At 34.1% G+C, this 24184-nt stretch overlaps 1 protein-coding gene and 1 pseudogene across 1 annotated transcript in view; both read left to right on the top strand.

Moving 5' to 3' along the window:
• Nucleotides 1–24184, top strand: part of LOC141570762 (uncharacterized) — a 128807-nt gene that overhangs the window by 29732 nt on the left and 74891 nt on the right. The window lies entirely within an intron of this gene.
• LOC141570583 (farnesyl pyrophosphate synthase pseudogene) lies at nucleotides 6545–11046 on the top strand (annotated as a pseudogene).

Raw genomic sequence — 24184 nt, 5'->3', positions numbered from 1 at the left:
TTCAAGTATCAAATGATACTTTATTAAAATGGTTATTTCTGTTATTTACCATTTAATAAAATCACTTAAAAATAAGTCATGTTTTGGTGACGGTGCAAACAAATTTTGAATTAGAAGAATAGAATTCACAGGTATCTATTTCAGTTGACTTTGGTCTTAAAAAGAAATGGCAAGATTAATGTTCAATTTTTTGACATGGCATAAATAATCTGAAACAAAAAATAGCTGCTGTAAAATACAGTATATATTTCTTTTGCAAATGAAATCACTATATGAGTTGTAAAGCTTGAAAATGTAGTCTTCAGATGTGTAATATATTTGTATTCTGACTTATCCCCAAAAGAATTTGAGTTGGACATATTCACTTGCTATAGAAAATAAATGATGAAGTTAAAATTTACTAACTAGTACTATATATTCTTTTTAATAGTGATTTTATTAATAATAACTGGCTTATGGAATTTGAGTGAAGTGATTTTTGCAGTAGTCTATTTTAAGTAATTTTAAAAGTCTTAAAATTGTGTGGAGCAAAATTTAGGCTTTCAGAGGTTTGCTTTGATATTTGAGGTATTTTAATAGCTGGATCCAAAAGTACTTTTGTTAACCCAAAGCTATTTTAGTGCCTTATCCTAATTCTTTGGAATATAAACTAATCTTTGAGATTAGAGAAAACCATTAGTTCAGTAAATAAATGCCTACCGTATGCTAGGCACTGTGCTAAGTGCTTTGAGGATAATGAAGATGTATTGTATATGGTCAGTGTAGTTCCATATATCTAATAGAAGAGCAAATACACACATACACATACACACACACACACACACACACAGTTGTAATACACATATAAACCTTTTTCAGATTCTTATAGACATGTTAGAAAAAAATACCTATGAGAAATTTTTAATGAGTAAATAAGTGGGTTCACAAGTCTGTCTTTTCCTCCTTATATGTGTATCTAACCTAATTGTTAAAATAGGTACAAAACTATAGTTATATTTGTATAAGCAATCTTAAAATCTTATAGTACAATTATCTAGCACAGTGTACTCAAACACAATAGTGTACTCACATAGTAAGTTAATAAACATTTGGGGAATGAATGTCTATGAAAATCGTTCTTCTTGAGGCTTTGTATCTTGTAAATAGCTAACTTATACTTTCCATCATTTTTAAACTGCAGGCCATTACCCATCAGTGGGTTGAGAAATCATTTTGGGGATTTCACACAGCATGATAAAGAAACAGGAAAGAACAGAAGCCATGAGAATGTATTATATGCACTTCGAGGATTGTTTCTATAAAATTTTAGTTTGTTATATAAATATACATTTGTCTACACTAGGTGGTGATATAAAAATATATTTAACTGGATTGTGGTAGAAAGAAAAAAAACTTCGAAAGACAGTTTTTGTAGGTAATTTTAGCTGCTTTTAAATGCTAGTCTCTATTATTTTGTAAGGTGTGAAAATGATTTGATTTTCATAGCTGATGTGTGATGGGTTTGGTCCTTGTTGACGCTGCTTTGTAAAATGCTCGTCACTGTGGTTTAAACTCCATTCCAGAATTTCCTGCATTAGATAAAAGGTCTACTACAACTTTTTTTGTTCTTAGTAGTCTTTAGTCTTTCGGGTCAATGACCTTTAACTCTTGTTAGCTTCCTTTAATTGGTATTGGAGGCAATTGACATTTGTACCCTTATTAAGGAAAAAAAATCTCAGAAACATGAAGAGAGATTAGAATGTAATTTCGTGAAAACAAAAACAAAACACACTGTATCGAACAGGAGAAAATTCAATTAATGATGTAAGCCACGTGGGCCTGCCTCAGTTTGAAAAGAAGAAGGAGGTTGTTACTTGATCTTTCAGGTTACTATCTGATAACAAATTTGGAACTCTTGAGACATCTTTACCTCTCAGCTCTGGAATTCTTCTAAATATTTGGAGTGATAATATGAACAGCTTGACTTTCAGGAATTCAGAACTCTTAATGAAGTAGAAATGAACTGTGTTCATTAATTTGTGTACATTTAAATCATTTTATAAGAGCCTATATGTACTGTTTAACAAAATTCATGTAGGAAAATTAAATGCTCATAGCCTATGTATCAGAAAAAATGCCTTAGAACTTTCCTTGAAGTTAATGTTTCTTTAAAGCAGATTTAATTTGTTATGATGTGTCAAGGCCTATTTTTTGTAGTATTATTTTCTGAAATTGAAACGATTTTACTTGCAAAAGATAATTCAACATTTAAATACTCTAACTTTTATTTTCTAGGAACACATATAATTCTTAAAATGAGGTTATTTTCAGAATCTTAACAGGTCATTGCCCTTCTGCTTTTTTACAGTACTTGATTTTTAAATTCTTAAAAATAAAAATTTTTTTTTAGTAGTTTCAGGTTTACAAAGCAACGTAATAGACATTTACACCCCTCACAAAGTGATAACCCCCCCCCCCAAGATATTACTCCTCAGACATTTTATATAACTTACAATGCCATGGAGTAGCTGTCTATCTATCTATACATATACATGTATGTGTGTGTTATGTATATGTAATTTTCTTATAGTTGACATTATGCATTATTCTACTTTACCTTCAGTTGTATAGCGCATTGGTCAGGCATCTACACAGTCTATGAAGTGATCCCCTTGATAAATCCAGTGCCCATCTGGCACCCTACATAATCTTTACAACATTGTTGATTATATTCCCCATTTTGTATTTTCATATCCCCATGTTGATTTTTAAATTTTATTGTCATGTATTTGCTGTTAACTTGAGGACTACTTGGACACAGGAAACACAGCTTATTCAGTTTAGGAATGTGGGGCTGTATAAGTTGACCAGAGATGAAAAAACAATTTCTTTAAGTCAGAAGTATTTTATATCTGGCTGTGGTTTTTCCACATGTGTCATTTATTAGCAAAGATATTCTTCCTGAGATTTTGACAAGAGTGTACTATAGAAATGGTTTCAGAGCTTCTACTCCTTCTTTCTAAGGAGTGCTGTAATTCTAGGCAGAATTTAACTTTATTGGTTTTTATGAGGTGTTACATCTTCTCAGGGTAGGAGACATTCTTAATCTAAGTACCATGACTGTACTGTTTTTATCTTCACTTTATTTATTTTTAGATTGCCTCATTTATTTTTAATTTTTTTCTTTTAGAAAGATTTTTATTAAAACATAGCTAACATACAATATTATATAAGTTTCAGGCGTACACCACAGTAATTCCACATTTATATACCTAAAGAAGTGTTGTCTTTGTTGCCATTATCGTCACCGTAGTTTCTTTTTTTTTAAGGAAAGTGTTTTGAGATATTTGAAAAGGGAGAAATCTTTAAGTGTTTTATTTCTTGGCTTTCATATGGCCTTCATATTTCAAGACATCTTCTGCTTTATAATATGAAAGGGGGTTCCCACCCACAACCCTCCCTGCCCCTTTCTGTATGCAGCTATTTATTTTGAAGTAACCCTGGTTCTCTATGAACTGGAACATACTGTTGATGCCTTGTATTAGAGCAAGTAAAAATTGGTATGGTTGTGACAGGATATGCCCCATGCCTCAAGGAGGAATCAGGCAGAGTTTGAACATTGTTCATGTATGTATCATAGGGTGCTGCTAACTTGGTTGCCAGAGAACATGAGATTGCCATGGCAACAAAAGCTCTTTGAAGGCAGAAATCTTGGCAAAATGGTTGGGTCTTTTGAAGTGATGAGCGTGTTGATAGGAAAGGATCCAGTCAGCAGTTAGCACACAAATGTAGGCCAGCAGTCAAGGAAAAATAAGCATTTAGTTTTTAGCGTTAGCTTGAGGGCAAATATATTTTGTCCCCCCCCCCATGCTAATCTTCCTTCAAAACAAATATTTACATGAGGTTTTCTTTTCACATGTATGCTGTTTCAAGAACGATAGTTTCCAAACATGTGCTGTGATATTTTGGCAGGCCTAAAATTGTTTCAAGTTTTGGTAAAATCAAGGTGGTGAAATGCATTCTAACACTAATGGTTTCTGATATTAAAATCAGAATAAATAAAATCATTATAAATTACCAGAATAGATAAAAATCATTATAAATTACTCAGTTTGGAATTGGTATTGTTTAAAAACTAGTGAAAAACAAAAGTAAATCCTCAAACTTCATGATCTGCCTATTTTTTTCAAGATCCTTGTTGGACATGACCATCATTCCCTCTCTGTCTCCACTGTAATTCTCAGACCTCGTTGTGCTTTTGCTCTTGTGTTTGCTCCTGGGCCATCGCTCAAGTTGTGCCTCTTGCCTTTCATTTTCTGCCTCTACAAACACTACTTATCTCAGAATTTTTTTAAGTTTCACCTTTGTTATTAAGCTTTTCCTGACTGCTATAACTTCCAGGAATCTTTTCCTTTCCAAACTGTTGGTTAGAATTTTTGTACTGAATAATTTAGAGCTTAATATGATTTTACACATTTTTTGTTGTTGTTTATGTGTTTTATGTTATGCATTGGACTTATTTCCTTAATAATAAGCTTTTTGTGGTCAGGAATTGTTCTTATGAGAAAGGACTAGACATATGGTTAATGCTTAGTGCAAACTAGTTTATTAATAGTTTTGTTTGAAATGTTAGTGAGCAAAAATTATATTCAAATAATAGACTATTTATTTAGCTTTTTAATAAATTGTATATGTAGTTACCATGGACAGTGTACTGTCTCGAGGATACTGGGTTATTTTTAATGCTTGTTCCCAGGTCTGATATAATTTGTATAGATCCTTTTCTAACCACAATTCCTCATCTAAACTGAAGAACTCAGAAAATGATTTGGATTACTGTTTTCTCAGTTCTCTCAAGAATGGTACATAACTAATATTCTAGATGCCTAGAAGTTAATTCAGTACATGTAGTGAATGAAGGATACTAGGGTTTACTTCTTCTGTAGAATCACAGATGAGAATGGGACATATATATGAGAATGGGTCATTTCTATATTACAGTTTCCTCATGTGTGAATGACTTGCTTGAATCTTTCTGTACATTAAATTTACTATTCTCTTCTGGTATTTCTTTTTTTAGGAAATAAATGCTGGTAAAACTAAGGAAAGCCATTCCAGGAACTAGGTTGAAGTTTTGCTGTTTTGGTTTATTAGAAGCTATTTGAGATGATAACCTAACTTTAAACAAAACTGCAGATGTAAAATGCAGTTCACACTTTTTCGACTAGTTCAGAGTAAAATAGAGAAATTTTTGGTATTTGAAAAAGTAAAAAGATTTTCTCCCTCTAATCTGTGAATGAAGAGGAAGGTAAAAGCTAGCTGCTGAATCAAATGTTTTAGGATTATTTTATTACATCGTGTCTGAAAATCCACTAGTTATTTGCATGCATTTTATACCGAAAAATGTTAGGCTTCATTCTTTATTTTTAAAAGTTATTATTTGTTGAAGAAATACCTAAAGTACATAATTAAATTCAAAATTCATATTTAGCTCTTTGTTTTTGTTTACTGAGCAGGTCTAGGGGAAATGCCTAGGGCCTTAGGGTCTTTGGGGTCTGATAAAGTTTTAGGGGTTTTCCCAGTCACTGGATAGTTATTATTCCTTTAATGCAAGTGGAGTAAAAAAGCTCTTGCAGGTAACCACTAGAGAAAATGATATGATGGTTGATGATTTATATATAGTTCTTCACCATTTATGACAGCATAAGTTAGATTTAGGTGACAGTATTTGAAGGGAAAACACTTTATTTTAGTAATTTTTTATTCAAGTCTTTATACATTTTTATTGTTCCCTTAAAGCTTATGAAATATCTAACTTTATCAGGGTTACAGTCATGAATACTTGTACTTTGCTTTAATACAGCAATAGTGTACTGTGTTATAATGAAGGTTGATAAGATTGTTTGATTCTATGTAAATCTTTTTCTGGTTACTGTGCATTTATATTAGTGGCATTTTTATTTTATATTTCCTTTTTTACCTATAGTCATTTCTTAGCTTGTCAATTTTTAGCGGGATTGACTGTTTTTTTATTTTTATTATGTTGTATAATCTTTATTCTGTAATCTAAACTGCTAAAAACAGACCCCATAGGGTTAGTGAGGTAGGTAAGCCTTGTTCAGGTTGCAGACTGCATTGATAACATGAAAATAGAAGACCTCCCTGGTGGAGAAAAGTACATGGGCTCTGTTTAAGCTCTTTTTCTAGCTTGTTTCTCTGTTTGCCTCTGGGTATAGTTGATTGCAGTCATTTGACATGTGACTATAAGATATACAGACTATTGTCATTTCTCCTTCAGGTGACTTTGATATTTAAAAATTTTTAAGCTTACATTTTTTTCTCATGTAGTAGGAAAATTTGAGAAAATATCCAAGTAAATGGTTTGTTTATATTAAATGTGTTGGAACATAAACTTTAGTGTCAACCAATTGTGAATTAAAGGTATATAAATACTTTATTAAATAATAGAAATGTTTTTGGCATAAAATGGTTTAAGTTGATTTGGATTTATAAATATTGATAGTGATTACTACATTAAACTCTAATATGCCCTGATAAGGAACTTTTTTATTTAATTTAATTTTATTGGGGAATATTGGGGGACAGTGTGCTTCTCCAGGGCCCATCAGCTCCAAGTCATTGTCCTTCAATCTAGTTGTGGAGGGCGCAGCTCACTGGCCCATGTGGGAATCTAACTGGCAACCCTGTTGTTCAGAGCTCATGCTCTAACCAGCTGAGCCATCGGGCCACCCAGGAACAGTTTTTTTGAATACCTTCTCACCTGTCCTGGTGTGAAGAAAACTTTCTGTAAATGTAAAGGGAAACAAGAACATGTAATCTAATCCCTTTTGGTTATTTAGAGCAGAGACTGGATTGATCAGTTAAGAAAGCGTTTTTAAGGACATCCTTTGGTACTAGATGGGATATAATAGTTTATTAATTTGGTGGGCGCTATGTAGTTGCTGAAACTTGTGGCTCTGTTTGAGCCTTTCTTTAACCGAGACTTACTCTTTTTCTGTGTTTGTAAATCTGTCTAGTTCACTGAGTGAGGAGGATAGGTAGAGCTGCGTCCGCCAAGGACCAGATGTGCCTCTTTCCTCACTGTGGCACTCTTGAGTTTTTGCTGACTTTTACCTATAATGGATTAGACCAAGCTCAGAGGAGAGGAAGTGGGGAACCAACTGAATAGGACTTGTTCTGTGTTCAGGAAAAATTCATAAGGAGAAAGCGAGAGGATGTTCGTTACCAAGGGTGGGGTTGGGGTACTGCCCCAGGTTTTTCAGCTCAGCCTCTTTAGGGTGAAAACACTGGAGTTCAAGTATCAGGGCAAATATTCTATCCATTGAAGATCTTCTCTGAGGAAGCTTGACCACGGTAACCATAGTTGAATTGCCAAAAAAGTGTAAGTGTTGTTTCATATTAAGCTAGTTAAGTGAAGGAACTTCTCTTTTAGCTAAAAAAAGAAAATCAATCTTTATATTGAAGGTAGAACTGATGGATATTAGGTCTGAGCAACAGAAAGAATAGTTACTATTAATTGAGAATGGGGACAACTGAAGGAGGAACAAGTTAATTCTTTTTTAGAGTTAAGATTGGGAATATATTTTTAGACACGTAAAATACCTATTAGACATCTAGTTGGAGACAGGAGTAGGTAGGTGGTATTCTGGTTTGGGACACTGAGTAGAGATGTGAGCTGGATGTATCAACGTGGGAGTCATCTGAGTATATGTGGAATTTAAAGCCAGGAGATCAGAGTGAATGTAGATGAAGAAGAGATAAAAAAACTATGTATGCACTTTGACATTTAGAGGTTGGGGTAATGAGCAAGAGAGACTTGAGAAGGCATGTCCAGAAATACAGGAAGAAAATGAGGCAAATGTGGTATCATGGAAGGCAAATGAAGAGATTGTTTCAAGGAAGAAACAGTTTTACTAACAATTAACTGTTGCTGATAGGTCAATTAAGATGAGGATTATGAATTGACCACTTGATCTGAGAACTGGCACCAAGGAGCAGAGCACTTTACTCCTCCCTCAGAAGGAATGGAGACCAGAAATGGGATGTTTATTCCCAAGAAAAAGCAGAATTTCCTCCAGCACTTCTCCCAGATTGTCAAGGTGCTGACTGAGGATGACATGGGGTACCCAGATATAGGAGCTGTTCTAGCCTGCCTGGCTCAAAGCGGTCTTGGAGTACAAAGCCTTCGGAGGGAAGTACCAGTGGGTTTTGATGGTGTTGGTACCATGTTTCCCCGAAAATAAGACCAGGTCTTATATTAACTTTTGCTCCAAAAGACGCTTATGGTCAGGGGATGTCATCCTGAAAAATCATGCTAGGGCTTATTTTCCAGTTCAGTCTTATTTTCGGGGAAACACGGTAACATTCCAGGTGCTGGTGGAGCCAAGAAAGCTGGATGCTTACAGTCTTCAGCTGGCCCTAGCTGTGGGCTGGTATGGAACCGCTCCAAGCTTTCTTCCTGGTGACAGATGACATCATGGATTCATCCCGCACCCAATTGGGGCATATCTGCTGGTATCAGAAGCCAGACATATCAATGATGCTTTGCTTCTGGAAGCATTTATCTACCAACTGCTGAAGCTCTACTGCTGGGAGCAGCCCTTTTACCTGAACCTGATCGAGTTCTAACTGCAGACTGAGATGGGGCAGACCGTGGACCTCATCACAGCTCCCCGGGGCAGCATGGATCTTGGCAGATTCACTGCAAAGAGGTACAAATCTGTTGTCAGATACAAGATAGCTTTCTGCTTCTTTTACTTTCCTGTAACTGCTGTCATGTATATGGGGGGCACTGACGGGGAGAAGGAGCACTCCAACGCCAAGAAGATCCTGCTGGAGATGGGGGAGTTCTTTCAGGTTCAGGGTAACTACCTTGACCTTTTTGGGGATCACAGTGTAACGGGCAGGGTTGGCATTGACGTCCAGGACAACAAATGCAGCTGGCTGGTGGCTCCGTGTGTGCTCCCGGCCTCTCCAGAGCAGCACCACATCCTGAAGGAGAATTGTGGGCAGAAGGATGCTGAGATGGTGGCCCGAGTGAAGGCGCTGGACAAGGAGCTGGACCCGCCGGCCATACTCACGGAGTAGGAGGAAGACAGAGCTGCCGTGTGGCTCTCATCCCGCAGTACAGTTCGCCATCTTCCTGGGGCCAGCACGCAAGATCTACAAGCTGAAGATGGGAACTACAGACAGCCCGGGCAGAGAGGGAGGCTCTCTATAATAAACTACAGTGAATCCTAAGAAAACGAAAAAAAGAAAGAATTGACCACTTGATTTAACAATATGGAGGTCATCGGTGACTTTGAAAAGAGCAAGTGTAGTAGAGTTGAGGGGACAAAGTTCTACTGGGGGATTTTGGGAGAGTGGAAGTAAAGAAGTTAGGGACAGCAAGTATAGGCTCTTCACGCAAGAGTTTGCTCTTGTGGGAAAGATAGAAAAGGGGCTGTAGCTGTGTGGTAGTGGGGAGAGGTGAGTCAGAAGTAGTTTTTTATGTTTTACCTTTTAAGATTGAGAATTGATAGTGTGTTATAAGATCATTGGAATGAGTCAGTAGAAGAGGAGGCTAGCTGGGAATAAAATGTGATTTCTTCCTGGAAAGGTATAAAAAAGATTTTTTCCCCTTAAACGCATGAAAAGATATTCACTCTTACAATGGGAGAAATCCAAGTTAAAACATTGAGATGCCATCCTTCACTCGTGAGATTGGCAGAAATTTAAAACTACAACCAAATACTTTGTTAGCTGTGAGTAAAGTGGTATTTTCATACTTTGTTGACAGTAATGCAAACTGGTATTTTGGTGCAACGGTATCCCAGGTTGGCATAGGACAACTCAAAACGTGTCTTTCTTCCAGAGCGAGAGGGCAAGGGAGAAAAGAGTTTATCATCTAAGGCACTTTGGGACATACATCTGACCACTTCATTTGGTCTCTTCTCACAAATCCCTAGGGTCAGAAAGAGGTGGAAACCCCTCTCCCCTTCCTTTCTGGGCCTGTCTTGCTTAAAACTCCGTGGTCTCTCCCACTAAGACTGGCTTTTGAGATGCTAAAGGCAGGCAAGTGAAGGAACACAAGCCTTTCCCAAGACAATAATAGCACTATCACGTAGGAAATCGTGGTTTTGATTGCAGGAAACTGAATATTCACTGACTCTATCTTGTTATATTCCTTTGTAGCAAAATCATAGTCTCTCTCAAAGTAAGTGGATTCATCAGGAATGTGAGAGCAAAGGTCAGGTGATTGGAAGGCCAACAATATTTTAATTAAATAAAATTATCCTCATTAACTGGTTTTCATAAGGCATACATGTTATATGTATGTGTGTGTATATATACATACACACATATATATGTATATATGTATATGAAAAGATTTGGGAAGGCATTTAATCTGGATTATATGTATAAGTACCTATAAAAAAAGAATATGTACTTAGAATGAATATATAAACTATCATGTGTTATGTATCTACAAAGCTTCCACATTAACTCACAACAGTTATATCCTGCACTCTTATATACATTGCTGAGTAATTTTTAGATCAATGGTACCTACCACAAGGAAAGTTAACTAATCTAATTCAACAATGGCCTGATTTCACGTCTTCATATTCAGAGTTACCTTGTTTGTGCTAGTTGTTAGAACTGGAATAGGAGGTGACTTAACAAGTCAAGTTGAAAAGTTATCCTACTGATAGGAATGTAAAACAGTGCAAACTGCTTTGGAAAACAGCGTGGCTGTTCCTTAAAAGGTTAACCATAGAGTTACTGCATGACCCAGCAGTTCCACTCCTAAGTTTATATCCAAGAGAGCTGAAAATATGTCCACTCAAAAACTTGTTCATGAGTGTTTATAGCAACATTATTCATAATAGCTAAAAACTGAAAAAAAAGCCAAATGTCCAACTGATGTATATCAGTTAAAAAGCGTTGTATGTCCATACACTACAGTATATTATTTGGCCATAAAAAGGAACAAAGTACTGATACATGTTACAACATGGATGAACCTTGAAAATATGCTAAGTGAAAGAAGCCAGTCACTAAAGACCACACAATGTATGATTCCATTTATATGGAATGTCCAGAATAGGAAAATCTATAATGATAGAAAGTAGATTAGTAGTCATGTAGGCCTAAGAGGGGCGGAGAGGTTAATGCATATGGGTTTCTTGGGGATGTTGTATGATGAAAATGTTTTAAAATTAATAGTGGTGATTTGATGGTCACACAACTCTGAATGTCCTAAAACAATTGTTACTTTAAATGTATGAATTGTGTGGTATGTGACTTATATCTTAATGAAGTTATTATAAAAGGAGCTATCTATGCTTAGTGATTAATAAGTTTTTTTCTCCAATAACTGAAATGTCTGTGACCCATTCTTGTACTTTGCTGGTGAGATGCAAATTGCTACCACTCTTTTGGAAGGGACTTTGGCAGTATCTAACAAAACTACTTACCGTGTTTCCCCGAAAATAAGAATTAGCTGGACAGTCAGGTCTAATGTGTCCTTTGGAGCAAAAATTAATATAAGACCCAGTTTTGTTTTACTATAATATAAGACCGGGTATAATATAATATATTATAATATAATTAATATAATATATAATATAATACCAGGTCTTATGTTAATTTTTGCTCCGCATTAGAGCTAATTGTACGGCTAGTTCTTATTTTCGGGGAAACAGGGTATGCATGTACTTTTTGACCCAGCAATTCCACTTTTGAAAATTTACCCCGAAAATTTGCCTCCAGCAATACAGGAATATGTATAGACAAAATTATTCATTGCAGCATTATTTGTAATTGTAAAATATTGGAAATGACTTAAATGTCAATACAGAGGAGGAGAGTGATTACATAAACTATGGTACATCCACACAATGCAGGTATATAAAAGAATGAGGAAATCTCTATGAATTGATATGAGTGAGTTCTATGATACTGTGATTAAGTACCATAAGCAAAGTGCAAAAGAACATTTATACTCTACTGTATTATATAAGAGAGAAGGCAACATAAGAAAATATACATACATCTGCAGATGAAACCCAGGAAGGATAAGCCAGAACCACAAACACAATGAGGAACAGGATGGAATGAAGGCATGGGAATGAGATGAATGGAATGGAGGACGTTGTTGTGACATTGCTAAGTATACCTTTTTGTATGGTTCTGACTTTTGGAACTATGCTAATGTTTCACATGTTTAAAAGAAATCTAAAGTTAGAGAAAAAAACCAAAATGAAAATGGACTAAAACAGAAACAAATGAATTCAGCTGATTTCAAATGAATAATATAATTACATGTGGGTTGGGGGGAAAACTAACACAAATAACTTTTGAACACAGTATTTGGACTATATGGCCTCAACTTTGAAGACAAAAACAACTCAAAAAAATATTGAACTCTGGTTTATAGGCTTTCCTTTTTTGTGCAGAGCTCTGGGTTAACAAATCCAAAACTACCGTATTTTATCTGTATGCTAGGATTGAGCAAATAGATAAATAAATACTTTATGGGTAATGGGAGCCAGATTTCTTATTGTTGGAGGAGGGAATTTTAAATATGTAAAGGGAGAAGGCTAGAAAGAAGAAATCCTGTAGTGTTCGGTTGGAATTTGAAGTATCAATATAAATTCATCTTTCTTCCTTCCTTCCATATGAATGTTCATCAGTCTGTTCATCTGTAGAAATAATTATAGATGATACAGGTTGTGTGTGTGTGTGTGTGTGTATGAATACATGTGTATATGTATATATATTAATTTATTTCATACTTTTCTATACCAACTCCCCTCACGTGGATCTGCTTACTAGATGATTTTTAGTCGATAAGTTTATCATTGACTAAACTTGCTAGTAAGATAACTACAAAAAAAATTCATTTAGATGCTGTCTTTGATTTTGTAGTTTGGCTGTTTACAGAATGTATTTGTTAAATACATTTACTAAAACATTAGACTTCTAGCTATTTGTGAATAGTGGACCTCCTTGAAATGTATTTGATTTAATTTTGTAATTGTCCCCCCAAATTTTCTTTTAAAAAAGTTTGCAGTGTTGGTAAAATGTTAGTAAAGGACCTCCTATGGCAAAAATTTTTGGCTTATGTGTAAATGGGAAACAACACAGCTGTAGCTATATTTTGTGATTAATAGATTAAATTCATTTCGACATTTGGATTTATGTACCAACCTCTAGCTGATGACCGTGATCAAATAATAATCAGGATATGGTAACAGGTCATTTAAAATATTAGTGATCAAGATGCTTTTATCTGTAGTTGACAAAATGTAGTCTAAAGCAAGAATTAAAGTTGTATTGGAGTCATTGAGTTTGCTATTAAACCCCACATTTAAAAAATATGTATATATAATTATACTCATATACTTAGCATATAATTATACTCCTATACTTTGAGAAAGAAAATATGTGTGATCGTGGATATTTAATGATTGTTAATTATATAATAATTGAATTTTATTTGGTGATTTCAAGTTATTAGACTCTCATTTAAAAAATTAAATTAACTAATAAAATCTTTCTAGCTCTATAACCTGTGTGAATATGTTAAAAAGTAAAATATGCTAGTAACCAAAATCTAGTTTTTTGTTTATTACTATATAATATGAGGAAATTTTCGGAGGCACATTTTTAATCCACTCAAAATTAAACAGTGGTACTAAATTAAAAGGAACTTAAGAGACATATCAAACAGTTGCAATGTCTGGACTTTTTTTGGATCATGATACAAACAGATTATAAAATTAAAAGTTATGAGATGTTTGCACATTTGAACCCTAGATATTTATATAAAAGAATTTTTGTTAATTCTTTTACATGTATTATAATTGTGTTTAAAGAAAGAGCCTTTATCTTTTAGAGGTACAGCAATATTTACAGTTGAGATGAAATGATATATTGGAGGTTCTTTAAGATAATACTTGAATGAGGATGTGGGTAGGGGTGTAGATCAGGGCCTGCAAGCTATTGCCCATTTAGCTTGTAGCCTCTTTTTGTAAATAAAGTTTTATTGGAACACAGCCACACCCATTAATTTACATATGGCCTATGGCTGCTTTTGCAGTACAGAGGCAGAATCCAGTAATTGGAGCAGAGACCCATGGGCCTACAAAAACCTAAATATTTACTATGTGGCATTTTACTCAGAAAGTTTGTTGACCCCTATAGAGATGTAATAAGGTAGGCCATGACATGAACATAGGTAAACCTGTCTTATTTTTGTGTATGTTTGAAATTTTCCATAGTATGTTAAACTTGCTGAAAAATAATAGTTGATTGTCTGACTTTAGAGTACAAAAGAACTAAGCCTAAAAGGAAAAATCAAAGGAAAATATGAAAAGATTTTACTCTACAAAAATTCTATTATCTGTACTATCTTATTTCTTAAAGGTCTGAAATGAATATGATAACAAATCTGGGTGGTAGATACATGATTATATTATTCTGTATTTATCTGTATGCTAATATATTTTAAATTTAAAAAAGCCAAACTCTGTTGTGTTATAAACCAAGTTAAAATATATAAGGGCAGACTACACATTTGGGAAAGTATTTGCAATATATAACAATGGATTTGCGATCCCTAATACATAAGTAGCCTCTCTGTAAATCGTCAAGAAAAAAATCCATTTGTGAAAATATGGATGGACCTAGGGCGTATTATGCTAAGTGAAATAAGCCAGACTGAGAAAGACAAATTCTATATGATCTCACTTATATGCGGAATCTAAAGAACAAAATAAATGAACAAACAAAACAGAAAGAGACTCATAGACACAGAGAGCAAACTGATGGTTGCCAGAGCGGAGGGGGCTTGGGGAGTTGGGTGAGACAGGTGAAGGGATTAAGAAATAGTTACAAAATAGTCATGGGAATTTACAAATAGTCATTTGTAAAGCATAGAGAATATAGTCAATAATGTTGCAACAACTATGCATAGTGCCAGATGGGTACTAATTGGGGGCATCACTGACTGCATAAATTATATAAATATCTAACTGCTATGCTGTACACCTGAAACTAATATAAAATAATATTGAATGTCAGCTGTAACTGAAAAAAATAAATAATTTAAAAAGTTGTGGGATACACACACATACACACCCACATACTGGAATATTAGCCATGAAAAAGAGGAAATCCTACTATTTGCAACAACATAGATGGACCGTAAAGGCATTTTGCTAAGTAAAATGTCTCAGGGAGAAAGACAAATAGTGTATGGTATCACTTATATGTGGAATCTAAAACAAACAAACAAATGAAAATGCCACCAAACTTACAGGAAAGAAGATCAGACTTAACGGTTATCAGAGTTGGAGGGTTGGGGAAGGAGAAATTAGAAGTAGGTGGTCAAAAGGTATAAACTTCCAGTTTTAAGGTGAATGAGTGTACTAGGGATGTATGTACGACATGATGACTGTAGTTAACGCTGCTGTATGATATATAGGGAAGTTGTTAAGAGATTAGATCCTAAGCATTCTCATCACAAAGAGAATTTTTTTATTGACTCTATATGAGATGATGTGTATTAACTAAACCCATTGTAATAATTTCACAATGTGTGTAAATCAAGCCATCATTCAGTATACTAGTATATCAACATTCCCTAATAATTGAGAAAATATTATTTTTGAGGAAATGAATTCTATTATTTGACTATCGAAGTCCTTGTGGAAAATTTTATTAAATACACAACCCATTTCACAATATATGTAAATCAAGCCATCATTCTGTACACCTTAAATCTATAGTGATGTAGTCAACTATTTCTCAGTAAAACAGGAAAAAGAAGTGTTAAAAAATAAGAGACACATAAAATTGAGAAAAGGATGTGTATTTTCCAAAGAAACAACTGAGCAAGGTATATATGGGGAAAATGGTGGAGAGAGGGGGAGAGAGAGAGAGAGAGAGAGAGAGAGAGAAAATATCAGAAAAAGGTTAATTAAAAATTTAGGATAAAAATTGTATGTATATTTACATGTATAGAGTAAACTATATATATAGAGAGAGAAAGGAGAAAGTTAGGTTTGTAGCTTTGTTCTTTTGTGTATATTTTGGTCTTTTTGTGAATATAATATTTTAGAGTAAGCTGAAGTTTATGAGGTTCAACAGTGGTAAAAGGGTAATCTATTTTTGGTAATTGAGTTTATTGGTTAACTATTAGAAATTACTGTTCGTGCATATATTTAACATCTTATGTATACTGTCTTTGAGATACTTCTCTAGATGTTCTTAAACTTGAGCACACATCAGAATCACCTAGAGGGCTTGTTAAAACACGCTGGACCCCATCCCCAGAGTTTTTGATTCAGTGGGTTTGCAGTGGGGCAGAGGATTTGCATTTCAACAAATTCCCCTGTGATCTGATGCTGCTAGTTGGGGACCACATTTTAATCAACCTTTATAACTAAAAAAATGAAAAAAGGAGGAAATGGTATATGTTTGTATATCAACTAAGATCTGTCTTTGATGCACAGGGAAGTTTTTCTCATTTTGGTTTATGATCAGTTAAATGAATATTAGAAACATTTATTCGTTTTATAGAGAATAATTTATAGAGAATAATTAAGCCTTGTATTTGTAAGCTGATACATAGGTGATGATTTCGTTGGTTTAGACCTAGCTTTTTTCTGAATAGAACTGAGCTTTTTAAAGTATGAGTTGAGCAGTGTTATTTAGATGGATGAAAATGAACTTCAGAGTAAGTGGAAATAGTGAAAAGAACAGTGGTGTAAAGAAAACGTGTGATTCTGCTAATATAATATTAAGCAGGCACAACAAAATGATACATGTTTAGGGAAACATATTTGGTAAAATTATTTTAAAAAGCAAGAGAATAGTAAAGCTAAACTCAGCATTGTGGTTACCTCCCAGGGGAGAGTATTGATATTCCATTATTTGTCCTGTACCTTACATGTATGATATAGATATATATTTTTTTTGTTTTTAGTATTCAATAAGAATAATTAAACACTAAAGCAAAGTGCTCTATTTCCTTTATAGGAAAAAAAACTTAGCAAGAATACAGCTAGCTTCCTTAGGCTCTGATTAAACCTGCTGAATCCCATAGGCCAGCACTAGGTAGAATTTCTGCAGTGATGAAAGTTTTTTTAATCTGTGCTGTTAAGTATGGCGAATAAGCACTTGAAATGTGGCTAGTACAGCTAAGGAACTGAGTTTTTTGTTTTAATTATTTAAAATTTATATTTAAATAGGCACATGTATCTATAAATCTAGTCAATTTTAGACAGTATATATAACTCTAGGCAGTTTAGAACATGGGTTACCCCTTGAATTATTAATGTATTAATTCTCCTACAGAATATGGTTTGGTTTGCTGACATTTTACTTAGGTCACTGATTTTTGGCTATTATGTGCTTTGACTTCTGCTTCTTGTATTTGGTGGTAGCAGTTTGATTTACAGGCATACCTCGTTTTATTGCGTTCCAGTTTATGGCACTTGACAAATGTTGCATTTTTTACAAATTGAAGGCAAGACCCACCACCAGCAAAATGATTAAGACTCGCTTTATTGTGATACTCGCTTTATTGCGGTGGTCTGCAGCTGAACTCGAGGTGTGCCTGTACTTTCTTGGGCCTTATATTCCTAAAATTGAGTCTTCAGGATTAGAAGCTACTGGACTAACGTTTTTATTGAAAGCACAGTAATATTTTACTCATAATATTGCTTAAAATTTTCATAGAATCATGTTTTTTGGTATGTTAGAGTTTTATTACTTTGATTTTTTTATTGACTTTATTTAAATATCTCTTCCATTGACTTTTCTGAGTCCCCAAACAAAGTTATTTTTATTTAATTTAGTTTATACTTAGTCATTCAGTAGGTATTACTTGCTTGTTGTGAACCATGCGTTCCTGAGAAATGGAAAATGATAGAGGAAATAGACTCTAACTTATGATATAAGCATATTTGGAAATATTTTTAGGAAGCAGAATGTGCCTGACAGTAGTAGTGCATTGAATAGTCATGGATGAATGAGAGTAAGAAAGTATATGACTGGGAAGGGACCAGTTAAACATGTTTATATGTTTTTACTTTGTTATTTTGTCACTTGATGGTAATGGAGATTGTGCATCAAAGTTCTTTCTTAGCAGTGTACCTGTTGCTATCTAAATATTGTGAATTATTTTAATTTGCAAAATATAAAGTATTAAGCTTTCCAATTTTGAAGAACAGTGTGTTGACATGCTTATTTAGAAAATAATTAGTCTTGCTACAGATCATATTAAATGGTTTAAAATAGCCAGTGAGTAGGACAGCTATTGATTGCAATTCATGATTCCATGATGAGGTACAGAATTCTTGGTCCAGTTTTCAAGATCAAGCTGAGTTTTCTGTGACTTTGATTTCAACCATCATTTAAGTCAAACACTTTGGAGCTTGTTGAGATCTCAGAAGTAACAGTGTAGAGGGATCAGAGGTGACTAGTTTAGTAAAAATAAAAGTTGGTTCTTGCATTTTAAAGTCAGATATTGCACATTATATAGCATCTGAAAGAAATTTGAAGCTTCTGGTTAGTGTTTATGAGATGGCGGCTCAAAAAAACAGACCTTACTGCCTTTGATACAGTAATTACACAACAACAATCTTGTTTGTTGGAAAATGAAAAGCTAACTGAATAGACTGAGGTAAGTTTCATTTATCTGAAAGATACTCCTATAGGGAGATCCTGGTGTAAGTTGAGTGGAAATAGACTGGGGGACTCTGCTTGTAGCTGTATGTGCAGAACCTCATGGTTAGTTGATGGTTAAATTATGCAATCCTTCTTTGAAGGTACTTTCCTTTACCCTGGTTTCTTTATCATTAAATAGGCCCTGGTTTCTTTATCATTAAAATTTTTCAAAGGATAACAAAAACAACAAAGACTAAGCAAATCAGACTTAAAGTTCAGCCAGCTATAACCAGGGCTATTGTATAAATAATCACTTGAAATAAACTGCTCAAGAAGCTAAAAGCTTGACTTTTTTTTTTTTTTTTAAGGAAGAGCTTAGGTTGGAGCAATCAGTAAAATGATGGATTAGAATGAAATTCTCATAATACACATAAAAATTAAAAGTCTAAATTATCATTAGAAAACTTCCGTTTTCACAAGATATCTTATTTCTTTAATAGCTAGCTTCATGATGGATTTTGTTGATTGTTTTATCTTTTATCCTTTGCATTCTTTTTGAAATTCTGTCTTTTAATATTTAAAAATTGTTATTAAAAGATGAGAATTTTCTTTATTAAAATCACTTTATAGGCAGTTTATAGGAATATCCTTATTTCTGAAAGCAGGGTATACATGTAATATAATCAAAGCTTTTAAATAAATAAATAAGTTTATGTTTTCTTCATACAGGAAATATCCTTAGTTTTATTTTTATTCTTAACAGGTGTTTACCTCAGACTCTTCCTTTTTTTAAATACTCAAGTGTATTCATGGACTACTACTACCTAGTGTTCTAAACATAATCACCTTTACAATTATACATTTATTCTCCAGACATAAAAAGAATAGTTCATTTTATTGCTGAAGCTCATCAGTAAAATGAACTAAAGTGTTCTTTTTTTCCCCCACCAGATGCTTTTAAAATGATCATTTATCAAAATTGCTTAAATACGTTTTAAAATCATTATATTTATTTACTCCTTCAATAAATGTTTTGGAGTGTCTTCGATTTGTGCATTTCTATAGAAAAAGTTAAGAATCTTTTCACATCTTACACTTTTCTTTAGGTTGTCACAGTAGTATGAGAATTATGAAGCATAAAAACATCTAAATTTCAGGGTTGCATTATTTTATTAGACTGTTAGCTTAATGTATAAACTCGGGTTCCTTTCTGTGGTTGCTGTAAGTGAGCTGATTGACTAGTAGAATTCTCTCTGAAGGACAAAATCAAACCTGATGCCAGGTTATGATGGCTGAGTACAGATGAAGAATTCTCAAACAACCTAATTCCTACCTATTTTCTGGTTTTCTTATCAAGTATGATCAACTAAGAATGAAAAGCTGCAAGGCTATATAATATCAAATATATTTTAAACTATTGTACGAGGTTGGACAATTAAATTTGCAAACTTCGTTGCAATGATGTTGCTAACTTTTTCTGATATCAAAGGGCTTATTCATTATGAATTTGTACCAACTGGACAAACAGTTGACCAAGTTTACTATTTGGCAGTGCTGGAAAGGCTGCGTGAAAACGTTAGATGAAAATGACCTGAACGTTTCACCAACAATTCCTGGCACTTTTATCACGACAATGCACCAGCTCACATGGCACTGTCTGTGAGGGAGTTTTTAGCCAGTAAACAAATAACTGTATTGAAGCACCCTCCCTACTCACCTGATCTGGCCCCCAATGACTTCTTTACCCAAAGATAAAGGAAATATTAAAAAGAAGACATTTTGATAACATTCTGGACATCAAGCGTAATATAACAACAGTTCTGATGGCCATTCCAGAAAAAGTTTCAAAATTGCTTTGAAGGGTGAACTAGGCACTGGTGTCGGTGCATAGCTTCCCAAGGGGAGCACTTTGAAGGTGACCATAGTGACATTCAGCAATGAGGTGTGTAGCACTTTTCCTAGGATGAGTTCGCAGCCTTAATTGTCTGACCTCATATGCTTTAAAAAGGTAAAAATCCCAATCTCAAAAAATAACTAGGCAATAAATAGCTAATTGAATATATACTATATTTCTAGATCTGTGTGAGGACCTTCAAAGACTCTTAAGATATGGTATTTGCCCTTCAGGAAGTTATGGTTCTTATTGAAGAGACAAGATTAATAGCTCTGACAATTTAAATTCAGGAGTTTTAGAGTAACTGATGTGAGGTTCATAAAAATGGTAAAAGTGAAAGGTGAGGGTTTGTAGCTGTTGATCATGTGGTGTTGACTTGAGCTTAAACATCAAAGGACATGATGTGAGATTTGTTCTCTTTACTTTAGAAAACAGCAGATTGAGTTACTTTTCTGGGACTACTTCGTAAATCTAATGCTTGTCCTAGAATTTTAGGTTCCTGAGAGAATAGTATTTGGTTCAAATTATTTTGTTCAAGGTTTTTCCTGTAAGAATATTTTATAAATAGGGATGTCCGTTTCAAAGTAGTTTAATGTTCATTTTAAAAACTAAGTTTTATTATCCGACCCGTGTGTGTGTGCATTTCTGTACCTTTGCTTATGCTGTGCCCTCTGTTCATAATGCCTTTCTTTGTCACCCTGGGCTTAGCACCCTCTCAGCCCCCATATCCTGCTCCACATTCCTGTGACAACCAGATCAGTTGTCATCTCATCTGTGAGCATGACCTTCAGTTTCAGTCTTCTCTTCTAAGATTTTGTTCACACTGCCAGTCGTGTTTGGTTATTTATTTACGTGACTCTCCTCGCTCACATTTGTGCTTTTCTTGAGGATAGGTATTATTTATATATGTATTTGGGATGCCTAGCATAATGCTGGGCACATAGTAGATAGTTCTTGGAATAAATTATTGAATTACCAAAATGCTCAATACTCAGAGCTAGAGGCTGGTTTTTGACGTTTGGAGGATTAAGCTGTGAAGTGATCATCACTTTCACAGGTTTATCTAGGTTTAGACTTGTAAGTCTTTCTGTATGTTTAGTAATAAAGAAATTTATGGCTAATGATGATTCGTGTAACAGCATGAACTTACAAAAATAGCTTGATTAAGACACTAAATTCATCAGAATTTACTGAAATAGTAAGTTTTGAATGGTAGATCTTTTTTAACATAATGTTTACTTTTACGTATAGTGTTTACTAATTCTAAATTTAGATATAATTTGTTCATTCTTTTAGCACATACTTATTGTCTACTAAATATTTAATGTCTACTAAGCTCCAGGCATTTAGGTAGGCTTTGGAAATACAGTGGTGAGCAAGACACATGTGAGTTCATGGAGCTTATGAAAAAATAAAAAGAAGGTAAAGTGTGAATATGCTGAATATGAATTTTAAGCTGTTTCGTTGATATAAATTAAATTTAATTTAGATAATCACATTTTGTATGTCTAATGTAGTTAAAATGTTATAAACAAAGTTTAAAAATATATAGTAAATTTGAAATTTCTGTTGATTCTCATGGTGATTACTTCAGTAAATATTAATACACATTACCACTTTGAATGGTATATTATTACATTTTTAAAGAAAAAGCCCTATATCTACCCCTTGATTATGTAGAATATGCTTTAATGTTTTAAGGAAGAAAAATGCACTCTCTGTAGAAAACAGATGAAGTTGAATCTTCTTGACTAGTGATTTAAATTGATTCAAGTCATACAAATTCTGTATCTGAGGGTTGAACAGTTGCTCATCTAATCTAATATTAGCTGATAATTGAAAAATCATTTATATTCTGTATAATACATTATCTGATTTTCTTACAGTACATAGGGATTCTGAATTATATTTGGGGTAAGCATTGAGGCAGGTCGTAAATATGTTATAGATGTTAAATAGTCTGCAGATTAAGAATATGTAACAATTCTGCAAATGAGTTGTTATATGAAGTGATTGTAAGAGTGACTATAGAGTATGAAGACCGAATGACATTTGAAAGCAAACTCAAAACATTATTAATGCAAGGTTGTTATTAGTAGAAATAGTAGCATTGAGAATATGGGACATTCTTAAAATTCAGAGTTCTTGGTTTAAATATTTTCTGTGAATGTTAATATGTGTTTAGCCCTCTCCTGTTACTTCTGTCTCCTCTAGTCACTCTTTGGCTGCCACTCCTGTCTGTAGTCCAGGTTAAGCCTTTCTTGGCAAGAAGGAGATTAATAAGCATTAAAGAGAGGAGTTAAAGACGTGGACCTTGTTGTGGGTCCTTCCCTCCCCCCTTCCCTAATTTATAGAAGATTGCGATTAGTGAAAGCTGTAGTGGGAAAGCAGCCAATTATATAAACGTTGCTTTTTTTAAATGTAAGAGTATTACTCCACAGTTCCTTAGCCTCAAATCTTGAGACTGGATTTGTTTTAAAATCCAGAATTTCTTGAATTTTAAAAATTGAATTAGGGATATATACTGTATATTATGTAACATTTCCCAGGGGGCCTATAGCAGAGCCCTATAATCAAATACGTGAGTATTTATGAATTGAAACACATTAACATGCACATTGGGTGGGATAAATGAGAGCTATAATTATCCTCATTTCAGTTCAGGTCAGGTTTCACCACTAAATAGTTATGTTAAACTTAGGTTTTCAGAATTTTTTGGATTTTAGAATTTTTGAATAAGGGATTATGGATCTCTCTCTCTCTTTGTTTTAATGTTCCCAAGGATCTGTAGGACCTATTCCTATGAAGAAAGGAAGATATACTGTTCTTTTGTTTTCATCTTTATGAACTATATGTGTGCCTGGTTGAGATGATGTATATATATATATAGAAGCACACATGATATACATATACCTATACACAAATTTAGGGAAGTGTGTGTGTGTGTGTGTGTGTGTGAGAGAGAGAGAGAGAGAGAGAGAGAGAGAGAGAGAGAGAGAGAGAGAGAGAGAGAGGTGTGTTTGTGGATGTGAATGGGAGGGATGGGGAGTGATGGACAGGGTCCATTTAGCTGTTTCACCTTTGTGCTAGCTCCGGTTTGGTTACTAACATGGTGTGAAATAAACCTTATCAAGCTTATGACTAACAAATTCTCTCGACAGACATAAAACCTAGAAATTCTATGTAAAATTATAATCAGAACATTCTGTGCGCCATACAAAATATCAATAGAAAAATTTTTAACAGTCACAGCAGAATATGGCTTAAATTACTGTTTTACTAATCCTAAAGGATTGTGAAATGTTTTCAGTGGTATATAAGCACCCAAAGAAGCCATTTCATTTTGCCCGTTTTGTAATTAGTGCATGGACTGTGGCTCAAGACAGGAAATGAAAATACCTGAGCCAGTTGGAATGGTAATAGGAATTTAGGTAAGCAGAAACTGATGATCCAAATTGGAAATAGGCCAGCACATTGGGGATTAACACCCTCCCATCATGAAAAATCCCATGAGATCTGAGATGACCTCAAGAGGCTTGTAATTTTGTTTGGGAGAAATTTTGAAAAACACTCAGGCTTTAATATAGCTTAACTGTGTAAGTACCAGTCAGTGTGGTAGAAATTACCATT

The sequence above is a fragment of the Rhinolophus sinicus genome, linkage group LG03 (genome assembly GCF_036562045.2).
Source record: "Rhinolophus sinicus isolate RSC01 linkage group LG03, ASM3656204v1, whole genome shotgun sequence".
Taxonomy (NCBI): Eukaryota; Metazoa; Chordata; class Mammalia; order Chiroptera; family Rhinolophidae; genus Rhinolophus; species Rhinolophus sinicus.
The sequence above is the reverse complement of the archived record's forward strand: the minus strand, read 5'-3'. Positions and strand labels throughout refer to the sequence as shown.